A 27,903-nucleotide genomic window follows, 5' to 3' on the forward strand; every position below is an offset into this window, starting at 1 on the left:
CATGGGCACCAAGCCAGGGCCCCAGGGGCCACAGGGGGCTGGGACCCCTCCAGGGGTGAGGACTCCACCACCTCCCTGTGCCAAGCCCTGGCCAGGATTTCATCTCCATGCTGGGGCTGGGGCAAGGGCTGCACTTGAGCCTGGAGGTCTTTCCCTGAGCACTCTGGCAGCACAGAAGTTGTTCCTCCTCTCCAACCCAACCCTCCCCTGGGGCAGCTTGAGGCTGTGGATCCACCTTGGCTGTGTGGTGAAGTTGGGGACAAAAGATAGACAGGAGAAAGGGGAGGGAGGCAAAGGGAGAGGAGGTGTTGGTCCTGGGGGAGGTTTGCTTGAGCCCTTTGGGGGGTTCATTCCCCTTCTCCTCCCCTGTCTGGGAGGCTTGGAGCCAGCCACAGGGCACAGGGCTGGGCAGAGAGCTGCTTGGGGGTGGAGAAGACCTCTTAAGGTCATCCAGGCCAGCACCAACCCAACCCAAGTGCCATGGCCACAGGGGGCTGGGACCCCTCCAGGGGTGAGGACTCCACCACCCCCCTGGGCAGCCTGTGCCAAGTCCTGAGCACTCTGGCAGCACAGAAATTGTTCCTCAGCTCCAACCCAACCCTCCCCTGGCACAGTTTCAGGCCAGTTCCTCTCTATCAGCTGAGCCTAGGGGCAGAGCCCAAGCTCCAGCTGGCTGCAACCTCCCCTCAGGGAGCTGCAGAGAGCCAGGAGGTCTCCCTCAGCCTCCTCTCCTCCACACTGACCACCCCCAGCTCCCTCAGCTGCTCCTCTCCAGCCCAAGCACCAACCCAACCCCACCATGGGCACCAACCCAGGGCCCCAGGGGGCTGGGACCCCTCCAGGGGTGAGGACTCCACCACCCCCCTGGGCAGCTGGGGCTGGGTCAAGGGCTGCACTTGAGCTTGGAGGTCTTTCCCAACCTGTCAGGATTCAGTGGCTCTCTGCTTCCCCTTCCCAGCCCCTGAGCACTCTGGCAGCACAGAAATTGTTCCTCCCCCCCTAACCCTGACCCTCCCCTACCCCTGACCCTCCCCTGCTGCAGCTTGAGGCCATTTCCTCTCCTCCTATCACCTGAGCTCCCCGGAGCTTCCCTCCCCTGCTCCTTCCTCCTCTCCTCTCTGTGTTTCCAGCTCCTCTGGAGGGCTTTCTTTTCCCTTCACCTCATTTCCATGTGTGGGCTTCTTAATTCCAGCCTTCTGAGGAGGAACAAAGGGAGCTGGAGCCTCTGCAGAGGTTCCTCCCTCTGCCCTTTTCTGCACTTCAAGCCTTGGCAGGCTGGGGTTTTTTTTTAGCCCTTCCAGGATCTGGGAGGCTTTCAGGGATTGGGTTTGCTCCTCCCTCCCCTCCCCAGAGCTCTGTGTGTGTGTGTGTGCCCCCTCCTCTCTTTTAGAGTCACAGAGCTGTCAGGGCAGGAAGGGAGCTCAAGGCTCAGCCAGCCCCAACCCCCTGCCATGGGCAGGGACAGCTCACACCAGCCCAGGCTGCTCACAGCCACATCCAGCCTGGCTGCAAACACCTCCAGGCAGGAGGCTTCCACCACCTCCCTGGGCAGCCTGGGCCAGGCTCTCACCACCCTCCTGGGGAACAACTTCTTCCTCACACTCTCCCTCCTCCTGCCTGCTTCTCCCTCCTCCTGCCTGCTTCTCCCTCCTCCTGCCTGCTTCTCCCTCCTCCTGCCTGCTTCTCCCTCCTCCTGCCTGCTTCTCCCTCCTCCTGCCTGCTTCTCCCTGCCTCCTCCTGCCTCCTCCTGCCTCCTCCTGCCTGTCCCTCCCTGCCCCTGCCGCCGCTCTCTCTGCCGCCGCTCTCTCTCTCTCTCTCTCGCCGCCGCGCAGGGGCAGGCCGGAGGGGCTGGGAGCCTCTCCCGTGCGTCTGGCGCCACCTGCCGCCTGCAGGCTGGAACTGCAGGGGGAGCAGGGCCAGAGAGAGGGTCAGGAACTGCTGGGGCTGGGCACAAGGAGAGGGCAGAGCCCAGCTGAGCCCTGCAGAGCCCTGCAGCCAGGCAGGCCTTGGGGCTGGGCACAGGGAGAGGGCAGAGCCCTGCAGAGCCCTGCAGCCAGGCAGGCCTTGGGGCTGGGCACAGGGAGAGGGCAGAGCCCTGCAGAGCCCTGCAGCCAGGCAGGCCTTGGGGCTGGGCACAGGGAGAGGGCAGAGCCCAGCTGAGCCCTGCAGAGCCCTGCAGCCAGGCAGGCCTTGGGGCTGGGCACAGGGAGAGGGCAGAGCCCAGCTGAGCCCCAGCAGCTGCCAGCACTGCTCCCTGCTCTGAGGGCAGCAAGGGAAGGCTCTGGGCTCAGCAGCTGGCAGCAGCAGGCACCAGGGGTGGGCAGAGGGCTGCCAGGAGACCTCCTCAGCTGGGTCAGAGGATCCTAGAAGGGCTTGGGAGGGACCTCCAAGATCATCCAACCCCTGCCCTGGGCAGGGAGCCCTCCCCCCAGCCCAGGCTGCTCAGGGCCTCATCCAGCCTGGCCCTGAGCACCTCCACAGCCTCCCTGGGCAGCCTGTGCCAGGCTCTCCCCAGGGAGGATGTTTTGCCTCCCTGGCAGGGGTCAGAGAGTGCAACAGGCTGGGAGGGAGGCTCCAAGGGCAGCTTGGCCAAGGCCCTGCAGGCAGCAGGGAGAGCTCCAGCCAGAGCAGGCTGCACAGGGCCACAGCCAGGCTGCTCTGGGGCCTCCACCACCTCCCTGGGCAGCCTGTGCCAGGCTCTCCCCAGCCTCACTCTCAGCAATCTCTTCCTCCTCTCCATCTCAGTCTCCCCTCTCCCAGCTCCAAGCCATTGTTCCCCAGCCTGTCCCTCCCAGCCCTTGTCCCCAGTCCCTCCCCAGTCCCTCCCCAGCTCTCCTGGTGCCCTGCAGGCTGCTCTGAGCTCTCCTGGAGCCTTCTCCAGCCCCAGCTCTCCCAGCCTGTCCTTGGAGCTGGAGCTGGAGGTGGTGGCAGCGCTGTGGTGTGGCCCTCAGCCCTGCCTGAGGGCAGCTGTGTGCCAGGCAGGTCTGGAGAGCTTTCCAGCAGGGAGAGAGCAGAGCCTGTGGCTGCTGGTGGGAAGGGAGCTCAGCAGCCACCCTGGGGGCTGTGGCTGCCTTCAGGAGGTGGAGAAAAGGAGGGGGGGGAAGGCAGGAGTGAGGTGCTGCAGCTGCCTGGCTCCAAGGCTGCTGCTCACAGGAGGAAATTGCCCTGCAGGGATGTTTGGGCTGCACAACATTTGTGCCTTTCCTTTGCTCTGTTCCAGGAGAGCTGCCCCTGTGCCAAGAGAGCTCAGCTGCTGCTCTGGAGAAGGTGCTGGGGACACTCTGACCAAGGTAAGGGCAGCCCTGAGCCCCCCCAGAGCATCAATCCTGCTCACAGCTCACCCTCACATCCTTGGCTCTGCAAGCCAGGAAGCTCTCACAGAGTGCAGCAGGCTGGCAGGGAGGCTCCAGGGGCAGCTTGGCCAAGCCCCTGCAGGCAGCAGGGAGAGCTCCAGCCAGAGCAGGCTGCACAGGGACACAGCCAGGCTGGGCCTGAATGGCTCCAGGGATGGAGCCCAAAGCACCTCCCTGGGCAGCCTGTGCCAGGCTCTCCCAACCCTCCCTGTGCAGAGCTTCCTCCTGAGCTCCAACCTAACTCTGCCCTGCTGCAGTTCCAAACCACTGCCCTTGGTCCTGTCCCCACAGCCCCTCCTGAGCAGTCCCTCCCCAGCTGCCTGCAGCTCCCTGCAGATACTGAGATGCAGCTCTGAGGTCTGCCTGGAGCCTTCCCCAGGCTGCACAGCCCCAACCCTCCCAGCCTGGCCCCACAGCAGAGGTTCTGCAGCCCTCTGCTCCTCTCTGTGGCCTCCTCTGGACCCTCTCCATCAGCTCCAGGTCTCTCTGGTGCTGGAGGTCCCAGAGCTGGCCCCAGCCCTGCAGGTGAGGTCTCCCCAGAGCAGAGCAGAGGGGCAGGATCCTCTCTCTCCAGCTCTGGCCACACTGCTTTGGCTGCAGCCCAGGCTGCCCTTGGCCTCCTGTGCTGGCTCCTGCCCAGCTTCTCCCCCCCAGCACCCCCAAGGCCTTCCCTGCAGGGCTGCTCTCATCCCCCCCAGCCTGGATTGAGAGTGAGGATTGCCCCAAGCTGGCTGCAGGGCCTTGCCCTTTGCCTTGGCTGCTGGCACTTGAGGAATGAGAAGCCTCAGCAGCCCTTCTGGCTTTGCCCTCTGCTATTCCCAGCCTCAGGCATCCTCCTGGCTGGCTCAGTTCTTTCACCTCCTCTTCCTGTCTGCAGCAGCTGCTTTGGGGGGCAGCTGCTGAAGGCTGTCTCCAATTCCTCCTCTCTCTTTCTCTCTCTCTCTGTATCTATTTCTCCCTCTTCTTCAGGAGGTTGTCAGCAGAGGGACATCAAAGAGCTTCCTCCCCTGCTTGCTTTGAGCTGCTGAAGCTCCTTTCAGTCTGGGGGGGTGGGAGCAAAGCATCCTGCTGCTGCTGTGGGCCTGGTCTGCTCCCAGCCTGCTGCTGGAGGATCTCCTCCTGGGCTTTTTTTCTTCAGGAGAAGCCTTTTGGGGTTGGCTCTCAGCAGCCTGTAGCTGCTGCAGGCACTCAGGGTGGCCTTGGCTTGGCCTTGGGGCTTCCCTTGGGGCTGCAGCAGGGCAGCAGAGGGGATTCTGCCCCCAGGCTCTGCTCTGCTCAGACCTCACCTCCAATCCTCCCTCCAGCTCTGCTGTCCCCAGCAGGAGGAGGACACAGAGCTGCTGGGGTGAGGCCACAGGGGTGAGCCAAGGGCTGGAGGAGCCCTGCTGGGAGCACAGGCTGAGGGAGCTGGGGGTGCTCAGCCTGGAGAGGAGAAGGCTCCAGGGGGACCTCAGAGCTGCTGCCAGGAGCTGAAGGGATCCTGCAGGAAGGCTGCAGAGAGACTTCTCCTGAGGGTGTCTGAGCCAGGCCAAGGGGGAAGGGTTTGGAGCTGAGGCAGAGCAGGGTCAGAGTGGAGCTGAGGGAGAAGTCCTGCAGTGTGAGGGAGGTGAGGCTCTGGCACAGGGAGGCTGTGGCTGCCTCCTGCCTGGGGGTGTTCCAGAGCAGGCTGGCTGAGGCCTGGAGCAGCTGAGCCTGGCTGGGAGCTGTCCAGGCCCATGGCAGAGGGGTTGGAAGTGGATGATCTGGGAGGGCCCTTCCACAGCCAGCCCATCCTGTGGGCATCTCCCTGGGGCAGAGCTTGCAAAGCTTCCTTCCCCCCTCCCTCAATCCCTGCAGAAGCTTCCCCCCCACACCCTGCAACCCCTCCTTGTGCACACAACTGCTGCCCCTTGCCAGCACACAGCCCAGGAGCTTGGCTGAGCCCCAGCTGCTCCCAGCCAGCTCCCAGCTGCTGCTGGGTGCAGAGCAGTGCCTGGGGGAAGCTCCTGGGGGGTTTGCTCTGGGGTATGGCTGAAGCCCTCAGAAGGGAAAGGCTTGGGAGAGAACATCCCAAAGGTCCTCCCTGGCTGCTGCTGGGCTGAGGGCTCCATCCCTGCAGCCCTTCAGGCTCAGCCTGGCTGTGGCCCTGAGCAGCCTGGGGCTGCCCCTGCTGCCTGCAGCCTGCTGGCCAAGGTGACCCCGGGGAGGTCCCTCCCAGCCTGCTGCCCTCTCTGAAGGGCTTTGTGCTGAGGCTGAGTGACACAACCAGCAGCCACCCTCTAGGGGAAGGATGAGGATTGGCACCTGCTGCTCCTGAGCTCTGGAATCTCCTGGTGGAGCCTTTGAGGCCAGGGGGAGCTGCAGCCAGGCTCCGGCAGCTGCCTGCCCTGGGAGCCGCCGGGGGGGCTGAGGAGATCCTCCTCCAGGGGCTGCTCCTGGCCAGGTTCCCCTGCCTCCCACAGCCCTTCCTGCTCCTGGCCAGGTTCCTCTGCCTCCCACAGCCCTTCCTGCTCAGGTTCCTCTGCCTCCCTCAGCCCTTCCTGCTCCTGGCCAGGTTCCTCTGCCTCCCTCAGCCCTTCCTGCTCCTGGCCAGGTTCCCCTGCCTCCCTCAGCCCTTCCTGCTCCTGCTCAGGTTCCTCTGCCTCCCTCAGCCCTTCCTGCTCCTGCTCAGGTTCCTCTGCCTCCCTCAGCCCTTCCTGGCCAGGTTCCTCTGCCTCCCTCAGCCCTTCCTGCCCTGGCCAGGTTCCCCTGCCTCCCTCAGCCCTTCCTGCTCCTGGCCAGGTTCCTCTGCCTCCCTCAGCCCTTCCTGGCCAGGTTCCTCTGCCTCCCTCAGCCCTTCCTGCCCTGCTCAGGTTCCTCTGCCTCCCTCAGCCCTTCCTGGCCAGGTTCCCCTGCCTCCCTCAGCCCTTCCTGCTCAGGTTCCTCTGCCTCCCTCAGCCCTTCCTGGCCAGGTTCCCCTGCCTCCCTCAGCCCTTCCTGCTCAGGTTCCTCTGCCTCCCTCAGCCCTTCCTGGCCAGGTTCCTCTGCCTCCCACAGCCCTTCCTGCCCCCCCAGGCTCTCTGCTGGGCTGCCAGGGGCTTCCTTCCTTTCAGCCTCCTGCTCTGAGGTTGAGGGGAGGCTGGCAGCTGCAGGGGCTGCCCCCAGGGGATGCTTTGCATTCCCAACTGTTGCTGCTTCCAGTTAGCTGGCAAAGGAATTCCCCTCCTGCTCCTCCCCTCCCCCCTGCAGGGATCTGCTTACACTGCTGCTGGCACTGCAGGTGGGCACAGCAAGCCTCAGCAGGGACCCTTCTCAGTGGTGCCCAGTGCCAGGGCAAGGGGCAGTGGGCACAAACCTGCCCAGCAGAGAGCTCCATCTGGAACTGAAGGCTGCTGGAGGCCTGGAGCAGGCTGCCCAGAGGGGTGGTGGAGTCTCCTGGGGTGGAGAGCTGCCAACCCCCCCCTGGGCACTGTGCCCCTGGGCAGGCTGTGTGGGAGCCCTGCTGGGGCAGGGGGCTGGGGCTGGGTGAGCTCCAGAGCTCCCTCCCAATGCCCAGCACCCTGCTGGGGGTTCTGTGCTCTTTCAGAGGCCAGCTGCCACCCTGGAGCCTTTTGCTCTGCCTCTGCAGCATCTCCCCTTGGCCTCCACCCCCCTTTGGTTGCTCTCCTGCCCTCAGCCTGGGAGCTCTTCTCTTTCCTAGGAAGGTTTTGCTTTTCCCCCTGGGCTTTCCCCTGTGTGTGGAGTGGGGGATGGCTGAGAACTTCTGCTCTCCACCTCCCCCCCAGCCCCAGCCCAGAGAGGAATGAAGGGCAGTGTTGGCTGGCAGCTGTTTGGCTTGGCAGCAGGGCTGCTCCCTCACCCTTGCACTTACTGAAAGCTGAGGCAGATGAGGGTGAAGGGAGCAAGGCAAGGCATGGCCCAGAGCCCAGTGGAGGGAGGATGACGTCGGTTTGACTCCTTGAGCACGAAGAAGAGCCCCCCCCAGCCCAGCCCCAGCCTCCTCAGCTGCTCTGTGCTCAGGCAGCAAGCTCCCAGGGCTTCTTGGAACTGAGTCCTGGCTGTGACTGCAGCCTGCTGCAGGCCTGGGCCCAGAGCAGGGCAGGGTTGAGCAACATCTTCCTGGTAAGCAGGAAGGAGGAGGCCCTGCAGGAGCCCAGCTGGGGGTGAGGAGGCAGGCAGAGGGCTGAGCAGGCCTTGGGCTTCCTCAGGACTGGGTTTTCACACGGGCCACAGGGGGCAGCAGGTTGGAAGAGGTCACCAAAGGTCAGCCTTGGCCAAGCTCCCCTGCAGGCAGCAGGGAAAGCTCCAGCCAGAGCAGGCTGCAGAGGGACACAGCCAGGCTGGGCCTGAATGGCTCCAGGGAGGGAGCCTCAGCCACCTCCCTGGGCAGCCTGTGCCAGGCTCTTCCCTCCCTCACTCTCACCAATTTCTTCCTCCTCTCCACTCTCACTCTCCCCTCTCCCAGCTCCAAGCCATTGTCCCTCAGCCTGTCCCTCCCAGCCCTTGTCACCAGTCCCTCCCCAGCCTTGGGGGGGCAGCCACAGCCTCCCAGATAACATCACTGCCACTGGGCACTTGGGTCATGAAGGGTCTGGAAGGGAGCTCAAAGCTCAGCCAGCTCCAAACCCCCTGCCCTGGGCAGGGACCCTTCCCCCCAGCCCAGGCTGCTCAGGGCCTCATCCAGCCTGGCCCTGAGCACCTCCAGGGTAGAGGCAGCCACAGCCTCCCTGTGCCAGTCTCTCCCAACCTGTGGGGACACCTGTGGCCTCTTGACCAGCTCTCCTCATTTCTCTCTCTCCTTTTCCTTCCCCTTCCAGAGGGACTCCCAGCTGGGACCCCCCCCGGGCCGGGTCGGTGCCCCCCGAAGCGCTGCGCCGCGGCAGGAAGGTGAGCGGCAAGGCCTCTGCCCCGGGGGGTCTCTGCTGGCCTCTCCCTCTTGGGTTGTCTTCTGCTGCTGGAGAAGTGTTGGCCTGGTGCAGGACCTCCCTGCCCAGCAGCTCTCAGCCAGGGCAGGGCCACAGCCAGGCTGCTCTGGGGCCTGCACCACCTCCCTGGGCAGCCTGTGCCAGGCTCTCCCCAGCCTCACTCTCAGCAATCTCTTCCTCATCTCCACTCTCAATCTCTCCTCTCCCAGCTCAAAGCCATTGTTCCTCAGCCTGTCCCTCCCAGCCCTTGTCCCCAGTCCCTCCCCAGCTCTCCTGGAGCCCCTTCAGCTCCTGGCAGGCTGCTCTGAGGTCTCCCTGGCTGCACAGCCCCAGCTCTCCCAGCCTGTCCCCACAGGGGAGGTTCTGCAGCCCTCTGATCCTCTCTGTGGCCTCCTCTGGAGCCTCTCTCCTCTCCCAGCTCAAAGCCATTCCCCTCATCCTGGCACTGCCAGCCCTTGTCCCAAGTCCCTTCCTGGCTCTCCTGGAGGCCCCTTTCAGGCTCTGGTCCCTCTGGAGCTGCAGGTTGCTGGTAGCCTGAGTCAGCCACAATGATTTTGGCCCTTCTGCTGAGGCCAGCTCTTGCAAGTCATCTCCCAGCTATGACCTCATGGCTCCCAACCTTCCCTGGATGGGCCATCAGCACTCAGCCATAGTCTGGGAGCTCTGACTAAACCAATCCCCTCATTAGTAAGCTGCAGTTGATGAAGCAGCTTGGTGATCACAGCCTCATGACTCTGCTCTGGAGCAGAAGTCACTCCAGCATCAGTGGTGCTGCTGGGAAGTCTCCCAGGGCTCAGGCTCAGAGCCCAGGACTCCTCCTCAGCAGCTTCTGTTCTCAAAGCTCGAGGCCCAGCTTCTGCCTTTGGTTGCTGTTTGCCCCTCTGGGCCCTCCCCCCCAGCTGCAAGGGAGACTGAAGGTGGAGGCCTGCCTGGAAGCTGGAGCTGAACCCTCCAGGGAGCTTCTCTGACCTCCCAGGGTGGGGAGCCCTTGGCCAGCTCCAGTGAGGGGAGATGAAGGATTGGCTCTGCTCCCACTGCCAGGGAGCTGGAGAGAGCCAACTCCACTGCCAGCTGGGCAATCCCAGCTCAGGCAGCACAAACCCAGGCTGGAGAGCAGCCCTGAGGAGGAGAAGGCCCTGGGGGGGTCAGGTGGTGACAAACTGCCCAGGAGCCAGCAGTGGTCCCTGGCAGCCCAGAGCCAGCTGAGTGCTGAGCTGCAGCCAGAGCAGGGAGAGCAGCAGCACAGGGAGGGGATTCTGCCCCTCTGCTCTGCTCTGCTCAGCCCCCACCTGCAGCACTGCCTCCAGCTCTGAGCCCCCAGCACAAGAAGGACCTGGAGCTGCTGGAGAGGGTCCAGAGGAGGCCACAGAGATGATCAGAGGCTGCAGAACCTCCCCTGTGGAGAAGGGACAGGGGATGGAGGAGGAGATTGAGACAGGGAGAGAAGGAGCAGAGGTTGGACAGGGAAGGAAGGAGCAGAGGTGGGACAGGGAAGGAAGGAGCAGAGGTGGGACAGGGAGAGAAGGAGCAGAGGTGGGACAGGGAAGGAGCAGAGGTGGGACAGGGAGAGAAGGAGCAGAGGTGAGACAGGGAGAGAAGGAGCAGAGGTGGGACAGGGGGTGGAGGGAGAGGTGAGCCAGGGGCTGGAGCAGGAGAGGTGCTGGGACAGGGAGAGAAGGAGCAGAGGCTGCGGCCCAGGGGCTGGAGGATGAGCGCTGGGGCAGGTGATGAGCACTCCAGATCTGCTTGAGCCCGGAGGCAGTGGTCCTGTGCTGCCAGGGGGTGAGCAGGGGCAGGGCTGGTGAGCCCCAGAGCTCTGTGCCTGCTGGCTGTCTTCCCGGGCAGCTGAGAGCCGAGCTGGGAAGCTGCCTGCAGTGAGCGGCTCTGAACCGCAGAGGTCTCCGTTCAGCCACCGCCAGAGCCCCGCGCAGGGCTCGGGGAGGTTGGGAAGCTGCTGCTCTGCCCCTCTGCCCCTCTGCCTTCCCAGATGAGCTCAGCTGCTGCAGCCAGGCCCTGGCAGCCTGCCAGGGCTTTCAGTCCACCTCCAGCCTCCAGCCTGGGCTGCTGGGGACAGGAGTCCTTGCAGCTGTCCCTGCAGGAGCCAGCTTAAGCTTTGGGAGGAGGAGGAGGAAGGATTTTCCTGCCCAGCTCTGCCATGCAGACCCCAAGCAGAGATGGCCAGGCTGGAGCAGGGGAGCTTTAGCTTGGACATCAGGCAGAAGTTCTTCCCTTCGAGGCTGGTGGAGCACTGGAAGAGGTTGTGCAGGGGAGGGGATGGAAGCTCCATCCCTAGAGACATCCAAGCTGAAGCTGGAATGGGCTCAGAGCAGCCTGACCCTAGCTGGAGAGCCACTGAAGGGGTTGGGCTGGAAGGGAGCTCCAGGATCAGCCAGCTCCAAGCTCCTGCCATGGGCAGGGACCCTTCCCCCCCAGCCCAGGCTGCTCAGGGCCTCATCCAGCCTGGCCCTGAGCACCTCCAGGGAGGGGAACAGCCACAGCCTCCCTGGGCAAGCTGTGCCAGAGCCTCCCCAACCCTGCCTGCCAAGAATCTCTTCCTCCTCTCCAGCCCTCCAGGAGCTGCCCTGCAGCTGTCCCTCCCCAGCCCCTGCCCTGTGCCCCCTCCCCAGCCCAGGCCATGCTGCTGCTGGCTGGCAGCAGAGGGCAGCAGCCAGCCCTGTGCTGCTTGTTGATTCTGGCTGGCAGGGAGATTCCTGGGGCCTGGGATTCACCACCACAGTCTAGACTGACAGACAGACAGGCAGGCAGGCAGACAGACAGACAGGATTCCTCCCCTGTTAGGTAAGCAGGATGCAGCCAGCCAGCCTGCAGAGCTGCAGCCAGGGTGTCCCCTCTGGAGCTGCCTAAAGCAGAGGCTGCTTCAGGCCAAACCTCCCCAGCAAGGCTTGTGGGGACCTCTCTCCTCTTCCAGGCAGGAGGCTGCTGCCTCTGCTCTGCATTCCTTGAGTGCTTCTCCTCCTGAGGAGATGTGGAGCAGGAGTCACTGAAGTCTTGGCCTGGGGGAAGCCTTCTGAGAGCATCCAGGGGAGCCCCAACCCAGCACTGAGGGCATCCAGGAGAGCCCCAGGGAAGGGGCAGCAGGGAAAGGGGCAGTAGGGAAGGGGCAACAGGGGAAGGGCAGCAGGGAAGGGGCAACAGGGGAAGGGCAGCAGGGAAAGGGGCAGTAGGGAAGGGGCAACTGGCAAGGAGCATCACTGTCAAATGGGGCAGAAGGGGTAATCCAGGAGGCCACAGCAGTGCTGGCAGGGCTGGAAGCCCTCTGCTGGGAGGCTCCAGGCTGGGAGAGTTGGGCTTGGGCAGCCTGGAGAGGAGAAGGCTCCAGGGAGACCTTCTGGTGGCCTTGCAGAGCTTCAAGGGCTGAGCAGAAAGCTGGGGACAGAGTCTGGAGCAGGGCCTGTGGGGACAGGCCAAGGGGGGATGGCTTGGGGCTGCAAGAGGCAGATTGAGAGTGGAGAGAAGGAGAAATGTTTGAGCCTGAGGCTGGGCAGAGCCTGCCCCAGGCTGCCCAGGGAGGTTGGAGCTGCCCCATGCCTGGCACCAGCCCAGGGCAGGTTGCTTGGGGCTCTGGTTGGGGATGTCCCTGGGGGCTGCAGGGGCTTGGAGCTGGATGAAATTCTGTGCAGGGAGGCTGGGCAGAGCCTGGCCCAGGCTGCCCAGGGAGGCTGTGGCTGCCTCCTCCCTCCTGAAGGTGCTCAGGGCCAGGCTGGATGAGGCCCTGAGCAGCCTGGGCTTGGGGGCAGGGGGTCCCTGCCCAGGGCAGGGGCTTGGAGCTGGCTGCTCTGGAAGCTCCCTTCCAAGCCAAGCATCCTGTGGCTGTGGCTGAGCTCTGCAGGTCCTTGCAGCCCCAAGCCAGGCCATGGCTCTGCCCCAGCCCAGCTGCTCTGCAGGAGCTGCTGCTGAGGAGTGCTGGAGGGGGCAAGAGGATCCCTGAGCTCTGGGCAGGTTGCTGCTCTGTGCTGCTGCTGCTGCTGCTGCTCTGTGCTGCCCTGGCCAAGCCTGGCCAGCAGCCAGGAGGATGAAATCAGCCTTCCCCTGAATGTCCTCAGCCCTGGGGGGGCACAGGCACAGATCCTGCTGCTGGGCTGCAGCTGCAGAGCTGAGCTGGGCTGAGCTTCCCCTGGGGGAGAGCTGTGCCTGCAGCCTGGCAGTGCTCTCTGTTGTCATCTGCTGGCCCAGGAGCTGGCTTAGTCACAGGTGACAAAGCAAACCTGCTGCTGCTGAGGTGCTGCTGGAGCCACAGCCAGCAGCCACCACTGCTGGGCAAGGTGGGAGGCAGGGAGGGGGTTGGGTGGGAAGGGAGCTTCAAGCTCAGCCAGCTCCAACCCCCCCTGACATGGGCAGGGAGCCCTCCCCCCAGCCCAGGCTGCTCAGGGCCTCATCCAGCCTGGCCCTGAGCACCCCCAGGGAGAGAGGAGGCTGCAGGAGAGCTGGAGAGGGACTGGGGACAAGGGCTGGGGGGGACAGGTTGAGGAACAATGGCTTGGAGCTGGGAGAGGAGAGACTGAGAGTGGAGAGGAGGAGGAAATTGGTGAGAGTGAGGGTGGGGAGAGCCTGGCACAGGCTGCCCAGGGAGGCTGTGGCTGCCTCCTGCCTGGAGGTGCTCAGGGCCAGGCTGGATGAGGCCCTGAGCAGGCTGTGCTGGTGGGAGCTGTCCCTGCCCAGGAGCTGGCTGCTCCTTGAGCTGCCTTCCAAGCCCTTCCCTGCCTGCTGCTCTCAGTGCAGCTCCCATGCCAGGTGCCCAGGCAGCCCCAGTTCCACATCTCCCCAGCTGCCTCCCAGCCCAGCTGCTGCCTGCAGGAGCTTGCATTCCTCAGCCCCGAGGCCAGCAGCATTCCTCAGCTCCTCCTGCCCCTCAGCTCCTTTGCTTTGGGGCTTGGCTTCCAGCTGGAGCCCCAGCACCTTCTCCAGGCCCCCCCAAAGCCACCAGCCAGCCTTGCCTCCTTTGTCTGGGCAGTCCCCACCCTCTGGCTCTGGCAACCTTCTGCCTCCTCACTCAGATCCAGCAGCTCTTGGGGCCAGGTTTTGGTTCCAGGAGTTCACTGGAATCCAACTGGAATCCCCAGATGCCATTGGCTTGAGTCAAGGCAGCTGCAGCTGGCTTAGGAGGAGCTCAAATAGTTTCTTCTTGGTTTGGGTTTGTGTTTCCCCCCCCCCAGTCTCGATGGCAGCTTGGGCTGGGGGAGTCCTTTCTGCTCTGCCTTCCTCCTCTCTGCTCACAGAAGCTCCTCCTGGGGTTCCTCTTGCCTTGGCCTTCAGGTTTTCTGCCACTCAGGAGGATGAGAGGAGGAAGAGGCTTGGAAAGGGTCCTGGCCAGAGGTCTCCCCAGTGAGGGTGGGGGGGGTACTGGAGCTGGTCCTTGGTGTCCCCTCCCTGGAGGTGTTCAAGGCCCTGAGCCACCTGGGCTGGTGGGAGGGGTCCCTGCCCAGGGCAGGGGGTTGGAGCTGGCTGGGCTTTGAGGTCCCTTCCACCCCAACCCTTTCCATGACTCCCTCAATGTGTAACTCTGTGGAGTACCTGCAGCAGGCTCCAGAAGCTGCTGGAGGAGGAGAGGGAGAAGGAGAAGGAGAAGGAGAAGGAGAAGGAGAAGGAGAAGGAGAAGGAGAAGGAGGAGGAGAAGGAGGAGAAGGAGAAGGAGGAGAGGGAGGAGGAGGAGAGGGAGGAGGAGGAGGAGAAGGAGAGGGAGGAAAAGGAGAGGGAGAGGGAGAAGGAGAAGGAGAGGGAGAGGGAGGAGGAGAAGGAGAAGGAGAGGGAGGAGAAAGAGGAGGAGGAGGAGAAGGAGGAGGATAAAGAGGAGGAGAAGGATAAAGAGGAGGAGAAGGAGGAGGAGAAGGAGATGGAGGAGAAGGAGGAGGAGAAGGAGAGGGAGAAGGAGAAGGAAGAGGAGGAAGAGGAGAAGGAGAAAGAGAAGGAGGAGGAGGAGAAGGAGGAGAGGGAGAAGGAGGAGGAGGAGGAGAAGGAGGAAGCAAAGCTTGATGCCAGAGATTTCCTTATACAGCCTTGCTGGGAAGGCAGAGAGGCAGAGCCCTGCCAGGGGGAGTGGCTCCAGCTGCCAGGAATTCCTCTGCTTTTCCTTTCCCTCCTGCAGTGAAAGCCTCAGGGCCTGGAGGAGCCCCAGCCCCAGAGCCCCTCCTGCCTGGCTGGGGAGCTGCTCTGCTGCCCTCTGTGCAGCTGGGGATGAGGGCAGGGGCGGGGGGGGCACTGCAGGCCTCCTTGGCTGCCACTCTGCATCCTCTTGCAAGCAGCCCCTGGAAGCAGGGAGGGAGCAGGAGGGTTCCTCAGGGGGCTGAAACCTTCCCCCTCTGCCCCCAGGAGTCACAGCAGGCTCCTGGAGGGGAGGCTTTGCCTCTGCCACCCCATCCTGCCCTGCTGGGTTCCCTTCTCCCCTCTTCAAGGAAAGGGACTGGCAGCAAATGAAGTCCTGGGGGGGTTGGGGGGTGGCAGCTGAGAGGCCAAATTGCTTCCTCAGCCTCCAGCCTTTGTCTTTAGCATGGAATCAGAGACTGGGTTGGGTGGGAAGGGACCTCAGAGATCATCTCCCCCAACCCCCCCACCCCCACCCCCTGCCCTGCTGGGCTTAGGGTTGGAGCTGAAGGATCCTGAAGGTCCCTTCCAAACCCAACCCATCCAAGGGAGCTGTCAGGCCCAGGGTTGGCTTTGTGCAGCTTGGGAAAGGCCTCTGAGGTCAGCCAGGCCCAGCAGCAGACCAGCCCCAGCCCCATGGCCACAGGGCTCTGGGACCCCTCCAGGCATGGGGACTCCACCACCCCCTGGGCAGCCTCTGCCCAGCCCTGAGCACTCCGGGGGCAGGTTTGGAGCCCTTGCTCCAAGAAGGCCTTTGAGGGGGTGGAGAGTGCCCTGTGGGGAAGGGGCTGGAGAAGAGGGCTGGGGAGGGGCAGCTGAGGGAGCTGGGGGTGGTTGGTGTGGAGGAGAGGAGGCTGAGGGAGACCTCCTGTGCTGCTGGGAGCTGTCCCTGCCCACGGCTGGGGGTTGGAGCCAAGGCCTTGCTGCTGCCCTTGGGGCACAACCACCCCAGGAAGGCTCCAGGCTGGGGGCAGAGGGGCTGCAAAGTGCCCAGGGGGAAGGGAGCTGGGGGTGCTGGGTGCCAGCAGCTGAGGAGGAGCCAGCAGTGCCCAGCTGGGCAAGGAGGGCACCAGCAGCCTGGGTGCCCCTGGGCTGGGCTCTGGGGAGGCTGCAGCTCAGATCCTGGGGGCAGGGTTGGGCTCCTCACTCCTAGAAGGACTTTGAGAGGCTGCAGAGGGTCCAGGGAAGGGCAACCAAGGTGGGGAAGGGTCTGAGGAGGAGCAGCTGAGGGAGCTGGGGGTGGTCAGTGTGGAGGTGGTTGTGCTCAGCACCTGGAGGTGGTTGTGCTCAGCACCTGGAGGTGGTTGTGCTCAGCACCTGGGGGTGGTTGTGCTCAGCACCTGGGGGTGGTTGTGCTCAGCACCTGGAGGTGACTCTGCTCAGCACCTGGGGGTGACTCTGCTCCAGACCTGCAGGTGGCTGTGCTCAGCACCTGGGGGTGGCTGTGCTCAGGCCCTGGGGGTGGTTGTGCTCAGCACCTGGGGGTGGCTGTGCTCAGCACCTGGGGGTGGTTGTGCTCAGGCCCTGGGGGTGGTTGTGCTCAGGCCCTGGGGGTGGTTGTGCTCAGGCCCTGGGGGTGGCTGTGCTCAGGCCCTGGGGGTGGCTGTGCTGCTCTAAGGCAGGTGTCAGGGCAACCTTTGCTCAGGAGGTGTCCTGGGGATCAGAATCCTGCTGGAGGAAGCTGGGCCAGGAGCAGGCTGCCCTGTTCCCTCCCAGCCTTGGTGCCCTGGGTGTGTTTGTGCCCTGCTGGCAGGGAGCTGGCACAAAGGAACCACTTGTGCCTGTCAGGAGCTGCCTGCAGGGGAAGTGCAGCTGGCAGAGGACAGGACTTGCAGTTCTGCAGCTCTTAATTGGAGCTCAGGATGTGCTGAGAGCCTTTGTTGGATGCTCCTCCAGCAGCCCTTCATGACAGCAGGCTCTGGAGCAGCTCCTCCTCAGAGCACTGCCTGGCAGCTGAGGCAGCAGCAGAGCCTCCCAGCCTGGCCTGGGTGGGAAGGGAGCTTCAAAGCTCTCCCCCAGGGGAAGCTCAGCCCAGCTCAGCTCTGCAGCTGCAGCCCAGCAGCAGGATCTGTGCCTGTGCCCCCCCAGGGCTGAGGACATTCAGGGGAAGGCTGATTTCATCCTCCTGGCTGCTGGCCAGGCTTGGCCAGGGCAGCACAGAGCAGCAGCAGCAGCAGCAGCACAGAGCAGCAACCTGCCCAGAGCTCAGGGATCCTCTTGCCCCCTCCAGCACTCCTCAGCAGCAGCTCCTGCAGAGCAGCTGGGCTGGGGCAGAGCCATGGCCTGGCTTGGGGCTGCAAGGACCTGCAGAGCTCAGCCACAGCCACAGGATGCTTGGCTTGGAAGGCAGCTTCCAGAGCAGCCAGCTCCAAGCCCCTGCCCTGGGCAGGGACCCCCTGCCCCCAAGCCCAGGCTGCTCAGGGCCTCATCCAGCCTGGCCCTGAGCACCTCCAGGAGGGAGGAGGCAGCCACAGCCTCCCTGGGCAGCCTGGGCCAGGCTCTGCCCAGCCTCCCTGCACAGAATTTCATCCAGCTCCAAGCCCCTGCAGCCCCCAGGGACATCCCCAACCACAGCCCCAAGCAACCTGCCCTGGGCTGGTGCCAGGCATGGGGCAGCTCCAACCTCCCTGGCAGCCTGGGGCAGGCTCTGCCCAGCCTCAGGCTCAAACATTTCTCCTTCTCTCCACTCTCAATCTGCCTCTTGCAGCCCCAAACCATCCCCCCTTGGCCTGTCCCCACAGGCCCTGCTCCAGACTCTGTCCCCAGCTTTCTGCTCAGCCCTTGAAGCTCTGCAAGGCCACCAGGAGGTCTCCCTGGAGCCTTCTCCTCTCCAGGCTGCCCAAGCCCAACTCTCCCAGCCTGGAGCCTCCCAGCAGAGGGCTTCCAGCCCTGCCAGCACTGCTGTGGCCTCCTGCATTATCCTTTCTCCCCCATTTGACAGTGATGCTCCTTCCCTGCTGCCCCTTCCCTGCTGCCCCTTCCCTGCTGCCCCTTCCCTTCTGCCCCTTCCCTGCTGCCCCTTTCCCTTCTGCCCCTTTCCCTGCTGCCCCTTCCCTGCTGCTCCTTTCCCTTCTGCCCCTTCCCTGCTGCCCTTTCCCTTCTGCCCCTTTCCCTTCTGCCCCTTTCCCTGCTGCCCCTTCCCTGCTGCTCCTTTCCCTGCTGCTCCTTTCCCTTCTGCCCTTTCCCTTCTGCCCTTTCCCTTCTGCCCCTTCCCAGCTGCCCTTCCCTGCTGCCCCTTCCCAGCTGCCCTTCCCAGCTGCCCTTCCCAGCTGCCCTTCCCAGCTGCCCTTCCCTGCTGCCCCTTCCCTGCTGCCCTTCCCCTCTGCCTCCCCTGCAGCCTCTCTCAGAGCAGTTCCTCCTTCCCTGCTGCCTCCCTGGGAAGCTCTTTCTGAGCCTTTCCTTTCTGCAGCCCTGGCAGCAGTTCCTCTGCAGCTCTCCTCAGAGAGCCTCAGCAGTGTGCAGGGGGAGCAGGCAGGGGCTGACATCCTGGAGGTGCTGAGGGCCAGGCTGGATGAGGCCCTGAGCAGCCTGGGCTGGGGGCAGGGGGTCCCTGCCCAGGGCAGGGGCTTGGGGCTGGCTGCTCCTGGAGGCCCCTTCCAGCCCCAAGCCAATTCCCCCCTCTGGGCTGTGCTGCTGCAGAGGGTTTGGGCTGTGAAGCACAGTGCCCAGGGGCCAGGGCACAGCAGGGAGGGCTGGCAGCAGGCTGCCCAGCAGGCAGCAGCAGGCTGGGGGGTGCTGAGGGCCAGCTCAGCATTACTAAGGCACCTGAGCACTGCCTGAGTCAGCCAGGCACAGGAGGCTCCCCCAGCTCAGCACAGCTGAATCACAGCCCCCAGGAGGGGCTTGGGGGGAAGGGAGATCAGAGCTCAGCCAGCTCCAAGCCCCTGCCATGGGCAGGGACCCCTCCCACCAGCCCAGGATGCTCAGGGCCTCATCCAGCCTGGCCCTGACCTGGGCAGCCTGTGCCAGGCTCTCACCACCCTCACTGCCAACAATTTCTTCCTCCTCTCCACTCTCACTCTCCCCTCTCCCAGCTCCAAGCCATTGTTCCTCAGCCTGTCCCTCCCAGCCCTTGTCCCCAGTCCCTCCCCAGCTCTCCTGGAGCCTCTCAGGGACTGGGAGGCTGCTCTGAGCTCTTCCTGGAGCCCCTCAGGGGCTGGGAGGCTGCTCTGAGCTCTCCCTGGAGCCCCTCAGGCTGCTCTGAGCTCTCCCTGGAGCCCCTCAGGCTGCTCTGAGCTCTCCCTGGAGCCCCTCAGGCTGCTCTGAGCTCTCCCTGGAGCCTCAAGCTGAGGCCCAGCAGATTTTGGGTGCTGGTTACAGCCACACTCTGCACTCCTTCAAGCCAACCATGGGGGCTGAGGGCAGGCAGCCCACATCCTGCCTTGGGTGCTGAGCCTGAAGCCTTGCAGCACTTCTCCCTTCTCCTTTTTCCATGACTCAGCAGCAGGGCCCTGGGCTGAGGCAGCAGCTGGGGGTGCTGAGGAGAGCAGGGGCTGCCCATGGCCGAGGTGGACCTGGTGCTCCCTCTCCAGCCTTGCCCTGGGCTCACACAGCCCCAGCAGGGTGCTGGGGGGTGGAAGGGACCTCTGGAGCTCACCCAGCCCAAGCCCCCTGCCCCAGCAGGGCTCCCACAGCAGCCTGCCCAGCAGCACAGTGCCCAGGGGGGGTTGGCAGCTCTCCACCCCAGGAGACTCCACAGCCTCTCTGGGCAGCCTGCTCCAGGCCTCCAGCAGCCTCACCCCAAACAACTTTCTCCTCCTGCTCAGCTCCAACCTCCTGCCTGACACTTTGTGCCCCTTGCCCCTTGCCCTGTCCCTGGGCACCACTGGGCAGAGCCTGGCCCCAGCCTCTTGCCCCTCACAGCATTGCTCAGCTGCCCCCTGGGGCAGCTCTTCCCCAGGGCTCTCAGCCCTCTGCTCCTCCCAGAGCTGCTCCAGGCCCCTCAGCATCCTCACAGCCTGCCCTGGGCTCTCCCCAGCAGCTCCCTGGCTCTTTGGAACTGGGGTTTCCACTTCCAGCAGCAGCTTCCCCAGCTGAGGGCAGGAAGAGGAAAGCCTCCTGAGGTGCCCATTCTCTCCTTGCCCCCCACCTCCTCCTCAGGGCAGGCTGCTCCTGGGCTCTCTGCAGTGCTCCCCTGGCTCTCTGGAGCTGGGGGAGGCCACAGCTGAAGAGTGCAGAGAGCAGAGATGGAGCAGAGCCTCCCTTGGCCCCACTCTTCCTCATGCCTCCAGCTGCTCCTGGCTGCTGCTGTGGCTTTCCCCTTGGGTTGCCCAGCAGCACCTGGGGGCCTCTGCTCTGCCCTTAGCCTTGCTGCTGGCTGCTGGCTCCTGGCCTGGCAGGATGGAGTGGTGGGGGAAGCCCTGGCCACCAGCAGGACCTGGCAGGCCCCTGGCAAGCAGAAATGTTCTTGACCTGGTTCCAAGCAGCAGGGAAGGGAAGGGAGAGGGAATAAAAGCCCAGCCCCCAAGCTGGGAGGGCTGCTGAAGGTCAGCTCAGGGCCAGGGCTGGGGGCTGGCCCTGCTCCAGCTCACAGCAGCTAAGCTCAACCAACACTCTGGGGCTGCTGGGGTTGCAGGAAGGGCCTGAGGAGCAGCCTGGGACTCTCTGACAGCCCTGAGGCAGAGCTCAGGCTGTGCTGGGTACCCTGCAGCTGAGCCTCCCAGGCTGCCCAGCACAGGCTGGGAGCTGTCCCTGGCACCAGGCTGGCAGCAGGAGGAGGCAGTCAGCATCTGAGCTGCACTGAGCCTGGAGCTCTGCCTGACAAAGGCCACAGAGGGCAGCAGGCTGGCAGGGAGGCTCCAAGGGCAGCTTGGCCAAGCCCCTGCAGGCAGCAGAGACAGCTCCAGCCAGAGCAGGCTGCACAGGGACACAGCCAGGCTGGGCCTGAATGGCTCCAGGGATGGAGCCTCAACCACCTCCCTGGGCAGCCTGTGCCAGGCTCTCCCAACCCTCCCTGTGCAGAGCTTCCTCCTGAGCTCCAACCTACCTCTGCCCTGCTCCAGCTCCAAACCATTGCCCTTAGTCCTATCCCCACAGCCCCTCCTGAGCAGTCCCTCCCCAGCCTGCCTGCAGCTCCCTGCAGACACTGAGATGCAGCTCTGAGGTCTCCCTGGAGCCTTCCCCAGGCTCAGCAGCCCCAACCCTCCCACACCTTGAGTCCTGCTGCAGGCCAGGAGGCCCTTGGCCTTCTTGGCCCCCTGGGCACACTGCTGGCTCCTGTTCAGCTGCTCTCCACCAGCACCCCCAAGGTCCCTCTCTGAGACCAGGCTGGGTGAGGCTCTGGGCAGCCTGCTCTAGTGTGGGGTGTCCCTGCCCATGGCAGGGGGGTTGGAACTAGCTGATCCTTGTGGTCCCTTCCAACCCTGCCTGATTCTGTGACACTCTGCCCCCAGCCTGTGGCACTGCCTGGGGCTGCTGAGGCCAAAGTGCAGCCCTGAGAGGATGCTTCAGAGGAGGAGGCAGGGGCAGGTGGAGAAGTCTCTGGCAGGAGCAGTGCTGGGATGTGAAGCTGGAGGCTCTCTGTGGGTGGGGAAGGAGAGGAGGAGGCCTTCAAAGAGGCCTTTTGATGGAGGGGGGAAGCAAGTGAAGCCCCGATCCTGGCTGCCTGTTGCAAGGGGATTGCCTGCAGGCATCTGCTGGGGGAGGAGCTGGCCTGCAACTGCAGCTGGAGCTGCCTGGGCTGCACTTTGATCTGCCTCCTCCTGCTCAACTCCCTGGCCCTACACTTCCCTCCTGCACAGAACATCCACCCCGAGCAGAAACCACCAAGAAACTGCAGCAAGCTTCAAGAGAGTTCACAGCTTTGATCCCCCCCCCGGGCCCCCGAGGACTTAAAAGCTGTGGAGAGGAGCAGGGATTAGTGCTGGGATGCCCGGGGCTAAAAGCAGGGGCTGGGAGAGGAAGGGAAGGGAGGGGAATCGTCAGCTGGGCTTTGATCCTCTGCCTGGCAGCTCCTTCAGAGGCTGGAGGCAGGGGGGGCTCGGAGGAGCCCAGGGGAGGAGGGGTTCAGGGGGGAGGAAGTGCTCCCAGAGCTCTTCCCCTGGTTGCAGGCAGGGAGATGGTGTCTGGCTGCAGCTGCAGGCAGGGAGGTTGTGTCTGGCTGCAGCTGCAGGCAGGGAGGTTGTGTCTGGCTGCAGGCAGGGAGGTTGTATCTGGCTGCAGGCAGGGAGGTTGTGTCTGGCTGCAGGCAGGGAGGCTGTGTCTGGCTGCAGGCAGGGAGGTTGTGTCTGGCTGCAGCTGCAGGCAGGGAGGTTGTGTCTGGCTGCAGGCAGGGAGGTTGTGTCTGGCTGCAGGCAGGGAGGTTGTGTCTGGCTGCAGGCAGGGAGGTTGTGTCTGGTTGCAGGCAGGGAGCTTGTGTCTGGTTGCAGGCAGGGAGGTTGTGTCTGGCTGCAGCTGCAGGCAGGGAGGTTGTGTCTGGTGTTGGTTTGAGCTCAAGTCTCAGCCAGTTCCAACCCCTTGCCATGGGCAGGGACACCTCCCCCCAGCCCTGGTGGCTCAAGGCCTCATCCAGCCTGGCCTTGAGCACCTCCAGGCAGGGGACAGCCACAGCCTCCCTGGGCAGCCTGTGCCAGGCTCTCCCCAGCCTCACTCTCAACAATTTCTTCCTCATCTCCACTCTCAATCTCCTCTCTCCCAGCTCAAAGCCATTGTTCCTCATCCTGGCACTCCCAGCCCTTGTCACCAGTCCCTCCCCAGCTCTCCTGGAGCCCTTCAGCTCCTGGCAGGCTGCTCTGAGGTCTCCCTGGCTGCACAGCCCCAGCTCTCCCAGCCTGTCCCCATAGCAGAGGTTCTGCAGCCTCTGATCATCTTGGTGGCCTCTGGGGCCTCTTCAGCAGCTCCAGGTCCTTGCTGTGCTGGGGGCACCAGAGCTGGAGGCAGTGCTGGGGCTGGCTCCTGGGTGCTGGGGCTGTGTCCTGGGTGCTGGGGCTGTGTCCTGGGTGCTGGGTGCTGGGGCTGTGTCCTGGGTGCTGGAGCTGGCTGCTGGGTGCTGGGGCTGCCTGCTGGAGCTGGGTGCTGTGGCTGGGTGCTGGGTGCTGGGGCTGGCTCAGCAGGATGCTCTGCTGGCTTTCCTGGCCTGCAGGGAGGCAGCAGCAAGCCCAGGCCCAGCAGGAGGCTGGGGAGCTGCCCAGCTCTGCCTCCCCTGCCAGCGTGGAGCTGTGTGGGGTGAGCCCAGGGCCTCTGTCTGGAGCTGCAGGCTCGATGGGAGCCAGGAGGCTTCCCAGGGAGCTTCAGCTGTTTATTGCTTTGAACTTTGGGAGGGTGCTGACTCCAAACCTGCTTCCTCAGCTGCCAGGGATCTGCTGACTGGGGTTTGTTTACTCCAGGAGAGGCAGCACAGGGCTCTGCTGAGCACTTCTGCTTTCCCCTCCACTCCCAACTCCTGCAGCCACAGAAGGGCTTTGGGGTGGGGAAACAAAGTCCCTGCAAAGCTTCCAGCCCCAACCACCCCTCCCAGGGCTGGTGCCAAGCCATGGGCCTCAGCACCACAGCTCTGCAGCCTGGAAACCCCTCCAGGGGTTGGGCAGTGCAGGGAGGAGGCTTCCAAGGGGCAATGGGTTGGAGCTGAGGGAGAGGAGGGTTAGGCTGGAGCTGAGGGAGAAGCTCTGCAGGGGGAAGGCTGCCCAGGGAGGCTGTGGCTGCCTCCTGCCTGGGGGTGCTCAGGGCCAGGCTGGATGAGGCCCTGAGCAGCCTGGGCTGGGGGGAGGGCTCCCTGCCCGTGTCAGGGGGGGTTGGAGCTGGCTGAGCTTGAAGCTCCCTTCCCACCCAACCCCCTCCCTGCCTCCCACCTTGCCCAGCAGTGGTGGCTGCTGGCTGTGGCTCCAGCAGCACCTCAGCAGCAGCAGGTTTGCTTTGTCACCTGTGACTAAGCCAGCTCCTGGGCCAGCAGATGACAACAGAGAGCACTGCCAGGCTGCAGGCACAGCTCTCCCCCAGGGGAAGCTCAGCCCAGCTCAGCCCAGCAGCAGGATCTGTGCCTGTGCCCCCCCAGGGCTGAGGACATTCAGGGGAAGGCTGATTTCATCCTCCTGGCTGCTGGCCAGGCTTGGCCAGGGCAGCACAGAGCAGCAGCAGCAGCAGCAGCACAGAGCAGCAGCAGCAGCAGCAGCACAGAGCAGCAACCTGCCCAGAGCTCAGGGATCCTCTTGCCCCCTCCAGCACTCCTCAGCAGCAGCTCCTGCAGAGCAGCTGGGCTGGGGCAGAGCCATGGCCTGGCTTGGGGCTGCAAGGACCTGCAGAGCTCAGCCACAGCCACAGGATGCTTGGCTTGGAAGGGAGCTTCCAGAGAAGCCAGCTCCAAGCCCCTGCCCTGGGCAGGGAGCCCCTGCCCCCAAGCCCAGGCTGCTCAGGGCCTCATCCAGCCTGGCCCTGAGCACCTCCAGGAGGGAGGAGGCAGCCACAGCCTCCCTGGGCAGCCTGGGCCAGGCTCTGCCCAGCCTCACTCTCACCAATTTCCTCCTCCTCTCCACTCTCAATCTCTCCTCTCCCAGCTCAAGGCCATTGTTCCTCAGCCTGTCCCCCCCAGCCCTTGTCCCCAGTCCCTGCCCAGCTCTCCTGCAGCCCCTTCAGGTCCTGGCTCAGGCTCTGAGCTCTCCCTGGGTGACCTGCTCCAGCCTCTCCCCACCCTCCCAGGGAAGGCTTTGCAGAGGCTGCTGCCCTGGAGGCAGTGAAGGGAAGGCTCTGGCTGCCTGCTGCCTGCTGCCTCTCCCCCACACTGCAGATGCTCAGGGATCTAAATGGAGCCTGCTGGTATTTTTACCAAGCTGCCTTGCAGCCACGTGAGCAGAACCTGCACCCAGGCCCTAAATCTGGCACCCAGGAGCTGCCTAGGGAGAGACTTCTGTCCCAGCAGGCAGCTGAGCTGCCCCAGGCTGATTTCATTCAGTGGCAGCAGCCTGGAGCTTCAAAGGGCTCTCTGGAGCTCCCAAAGCTTGGCTGTGCTGGGGTCTGGAGGGCAAGTGGAGTCACAGAGCCACTCAGGCATGAAGGGTTGGGAAAGACCTCCAGGCTCAAGTGCAGCCCTTGCCCCAGCCCCAGCATGGAGATGAAACCCTGGCCAGGGCTTGGCACAGGCTGCCCAGGGAGGTGGTGGAGTCCTCACCCCTGGAGGGGTTCCAGCCCCCTGTGGCCCCTGGGGCCCTGGCTTGGTGCCCATGCTGGGGCTGGGCTGCTGCTTGGCCTGGAGGCTCTCAGAGGCCTCTTCCAAGCAGAATGATTCTCTGACTCCCCTCCTAGCAGCCTCAAGGCCCCCAGCAGAGGAGCTGGCACCGAGCAGGGCAGGAGGGGAAGGAGCAGAGGCAGCAGCAGCCCAGTGCTGACCTTCTGCTCCCCAGCAAGGAGTCTGCTGCTGCAGTGTCCCTTGCAGGACCTGCTCTGCTGCTAGAGAGCCAAGAAAGGGGGAAAGGGGGGGAAAAAACCATCAAGAGCCAGTTTGGAGCAGGCTGGAGACAGAAGCTCCCTGTCCTGAGCCCCAGGCTTTGGCCTTCCTGGCCAGGAGGGCTCCTTGCTGGCTCTTGCTCAGCCTCTTGGCCACCAGCACCCCCAGGGCCTTCCCCTCCCCGAGGTGCTGTGCAGCACAGTCACAGAAGGAGGTGGGGAGTGTAAAGGGACCTCTGGAGGTCATCCAGACCTCCCCCCAGCCCCAGCAGGGTCGTCCAGGGCAGGCAGCAGCCCCCCCAGCAGGCTGCCCCCGGGGCTTGGGCACGGAGCAGCCCAGGGAGTGCTGCAGGAGCAGGCAGCTCACAGGCAGAGCATCACAGCAGCCTGGGGACCCCTCCCCCAGCAGCAGCCCACCCCCACTGCCACCTCCTGCTCCCCAGGCTGCCAGGGGAGGGGGAGGAGAGGAGGGGGAGGGAGGTGAGAAAGCCCAGGGAGGGCTCTTGTGGCTGCAGGGAAAGGACAAAGCTGAGTCAGCTGTGGAGTCCCAGGCAGGGCCGGGGGGGGGGCAGGGCTCGGAGCTGGCACTGCAAAGGCTGCAGCTGCCCCACGGAGGGGCTCAGAGTCACTGAGGGCCTTGGGTGGGAAGGGAGCTCAAAGCTCAGCCAGCTCCAACCCCCTGCCATGGGCAGGGACCCCTCCCCCCAGCCCAGCCTGCTCAGGGCCTCATCCACCCTGGTCCTGAGCACCTCCAGAGAGGGGACAGCCACAGCCCCTCTGGGCAGCCTGTGCCAGGCTCTCCCCAGCCTCACTGCCAGCAATTTCTCCCTCATCTCCACTCTCAGTCTCTCCTCTCCCAGCTCCAAGCCATTCTCCCTCCCAGCCCTTGTCCCCAGTCCCTCCCCAGCTCTCCTGGAGCCTCTTCAGGCTGCTCTGAGCTCTCCCTGGAGCCTTCTCCTCCCCAGGCTGCCCAGCCCCAGCTCTCAGCCTCTCCTTGCAGCCCTCAGAGGAGGATCTGCTCTGACACTTCAGCTCCTGCTTGTGCTGAGGGCTCCAGAGCTGCCCCAGCACTGCAGGGGGCTCTCAGCAGCTCCAGCCCTGGGCAGGGACCCCTCCCCCAGCCCAGGCTGCTCAGGGCCTCATCCAGCCTGGCCTGGGACACCTCCAGGGAGGGGAACAGCCACAGCCTCCCTGGGCAGCCTGTGCCAACCCTTCTCCTGGTCCTGCTCCTACAGGATCCCAGGCTGCCCAGAGAGGTTGGAGCTGCTCCATGCCTGGCACCATCCCAGCTCAGGTTGGTTGGGGCTGTGAGCAACCTGCTCTGGTTGGGGGCTGCAGGGGCTTGGACTGGGTGAAATGCTGTGCAGTGAGGGGTGGGGAGGCCCTGGAAGAAGTTGCCCAGGGAGGCTGTGGAGGTGCTCAGGGCCAGGCTGGATGAGGCCCTGAGCAACCTGGCCTGGGGGGAGGGCTCCCTGTCCAGGGCAGGGGTTGGATGATCTTGGAGGTCCCTCCCAAGCCCTTCTAGGATCCTCTAACCCAGCTGAGGAGGTCTCCTGGCAGCCCTCTGCCCACCCCTGGTGCCTGCTGCTGCCAGCTGCTGAGCCCAGAGCCTTCCCTTGCTGCTCTCAGAGCAGGGAGCAGTGCTGGCAGCTGCTGGGGCTCAGCAGAGTGAGGGAGGGGAGAGCCTGGCACAGGCTGCCCAGGGAGGCTGTGGAGGTGCTGAGGGCCAGGCTGGATGAGGCCCTGAGCAGCCTGGGCTGGGGGGAAGGGTCCCTGCCCATGCCCATGGCGGGGAGGGGGTTGGAGCTGGCTGAGCTTTGAGCTCCCTTCCCCCTCCTCAGTCTCTGCTGTCCTGCTCCCACCCTGCATGCCCAAGGCTGCCCATGACCCCCGGGGGCAGCTCCCTCACGTGCCTGCTGCTGGCCCAAAGCCTTCCCCAGAAGCTGTTCCTTTTTTTAGCCTCCCTTTTGCCTCCTTTTCCAACCCCTGCCTGCCCCCCACCCCCTCCCCTCCCCTCCCCCCAAAGCCCTGAGCTCAGAGGCTGAAGGGCTGCCAAGCCCAACGTGACTCTTCCTGGAAGGCAGACAAAAGCAAAACGACCTTCAGCTTCCTCTCCCGGGCTGCCCAGCAGATTCCAGGCAGGCAGTGTAGGAGTTGCAGCCTGCTTGCAAAGCCTCACATGATGCTGGAGTCATCAGGAGCTGGCTGGGCAGGAAAACAGCAGCAGGCCCCCCGGGGGGGGGGGGACAAACACAGGCCCCGGGCTGGGCTCCCAGGGCAGGGAAGCTAAAGGTTGAAACAAGTGCAGCACAGCCTCAGAGCACTGCCAGGCTTGGAAGGGAGCTCAAGGCTCAGCCAGTTCCAACCCACACCCCCCCAGGCATGGGCAGGGACACCTCAGAGCAGGGCAGGCTGCCCAGAGCTCAGGTTGTGCCTGGCTGCAGGCAGGGAGGTTGTGTCTGGTTGCAGGCAGGGAGGTTGTGTCTGGTTGCAGGCAGGGAGGTTGTGTCTGGCTGCAGCTGCAGGCAGGGAGGTTGTGCTGGCTGCAGGCAGGGAGGTTGTGTCTGGCTGCAGGCAGGGAGGTTGTGTCTGGTTGCAGGCAGGGAGGTTGTGTCTGGTTGCAGCTGCAGGCAGGGAGGTTGTGTCTGGCTGCAGGCAGGGAGGTTGTGTCTGGCTGCAGCTGCAGGCAGGGAGGTTGTGTCTGGCTGCAGCTGCAGGCAGGGAGGTTGTGTCTGGCTGCAGGCAGGGAGGTTGTGTCTGGCTGCAGGCAGGGAGGTTGTGCCTGGCTGCAGCTGCAGGCAGGGAGGTTGTGGCTGGTGGTGGTTTGGCTGCAGCCAGCCCAGGGGAGCTGCTGGAGCAGGGCAGATGGAGTCCAAAGTGCCTCCAGGCCTGAGCCTTCCTTCACTTCAGGCTCTGAGAGGCCTTCAGCTGCAGCTGGGGTTGGGTTCCTGTGGCAGGCATTGCAGTCCCAGGATCCCAGAATGGGTTTGGGCTGGAAGGGAGCTCAAGGCTCAGCCAGTCCCAAGCCCTGCCATGGGCAGGGACACCTCCCACCAGGGCAGGCTGCTCCCAGCCACATCCAGCCTGGCCTGGAACACCTCCAGGGTGCAACCTGGAGCCCTCTGCAGTAGCAGCAGCAGCAGCCCTGCCCTGGCTGCTGTGTGGCCCAGGGCAAGGCTTAGCCTTGGTTCCCT

At 64.4% G+C, this 27,903-nt stretch overlaps 1 protein-coding gene across 3 annotated transcripts in view; it reads left to right on the forward strand.

The window, feature by feature from the left end:
• The window catches only part of GNG7 (G protein subunit gamma 7), a 50,111-nt gene that overhangs the window by 7,956 nt on the left and 14,252 nt on the right, over nucleotides 1-27,903 (forward strand). For 2 of the 3 annotated variants that reach the window (XM_068156297.1, XM_068156298.1), the window contains exons 2-3: nucleotides 3,221-3,290; nucleotides 8,129-8,198. The gene's annotated coding sequence lies outside the window, so the exon portion shown is untranslated. The remainder of the gene's footprint in view (nucleotides 1-3,220; nucleotides 3,291-8,128; nucleotides 8,199-27,903) is intronic. The other variant, XM_068156300.1, reaches the window with a different exon arrangement.

The sequence above is a fragment of the Melanerpes formicivorus genome, unplaced genomic scaffold, assembly GCF_026170545.1.
Source record: "Melanerpes formicivorus ecotype bairdi unplaced genomic scaffold, bMelFor1.0.p_v2 SCAF_34, whole genome shotgun sequence".
In the NCBI taxonomy this organism is placed as follows: Eukaryota; Metazoa; Chordata; class Aves; order Piciformes; family Picidae; genus Melanerpes; species Melanerpes formicivorus.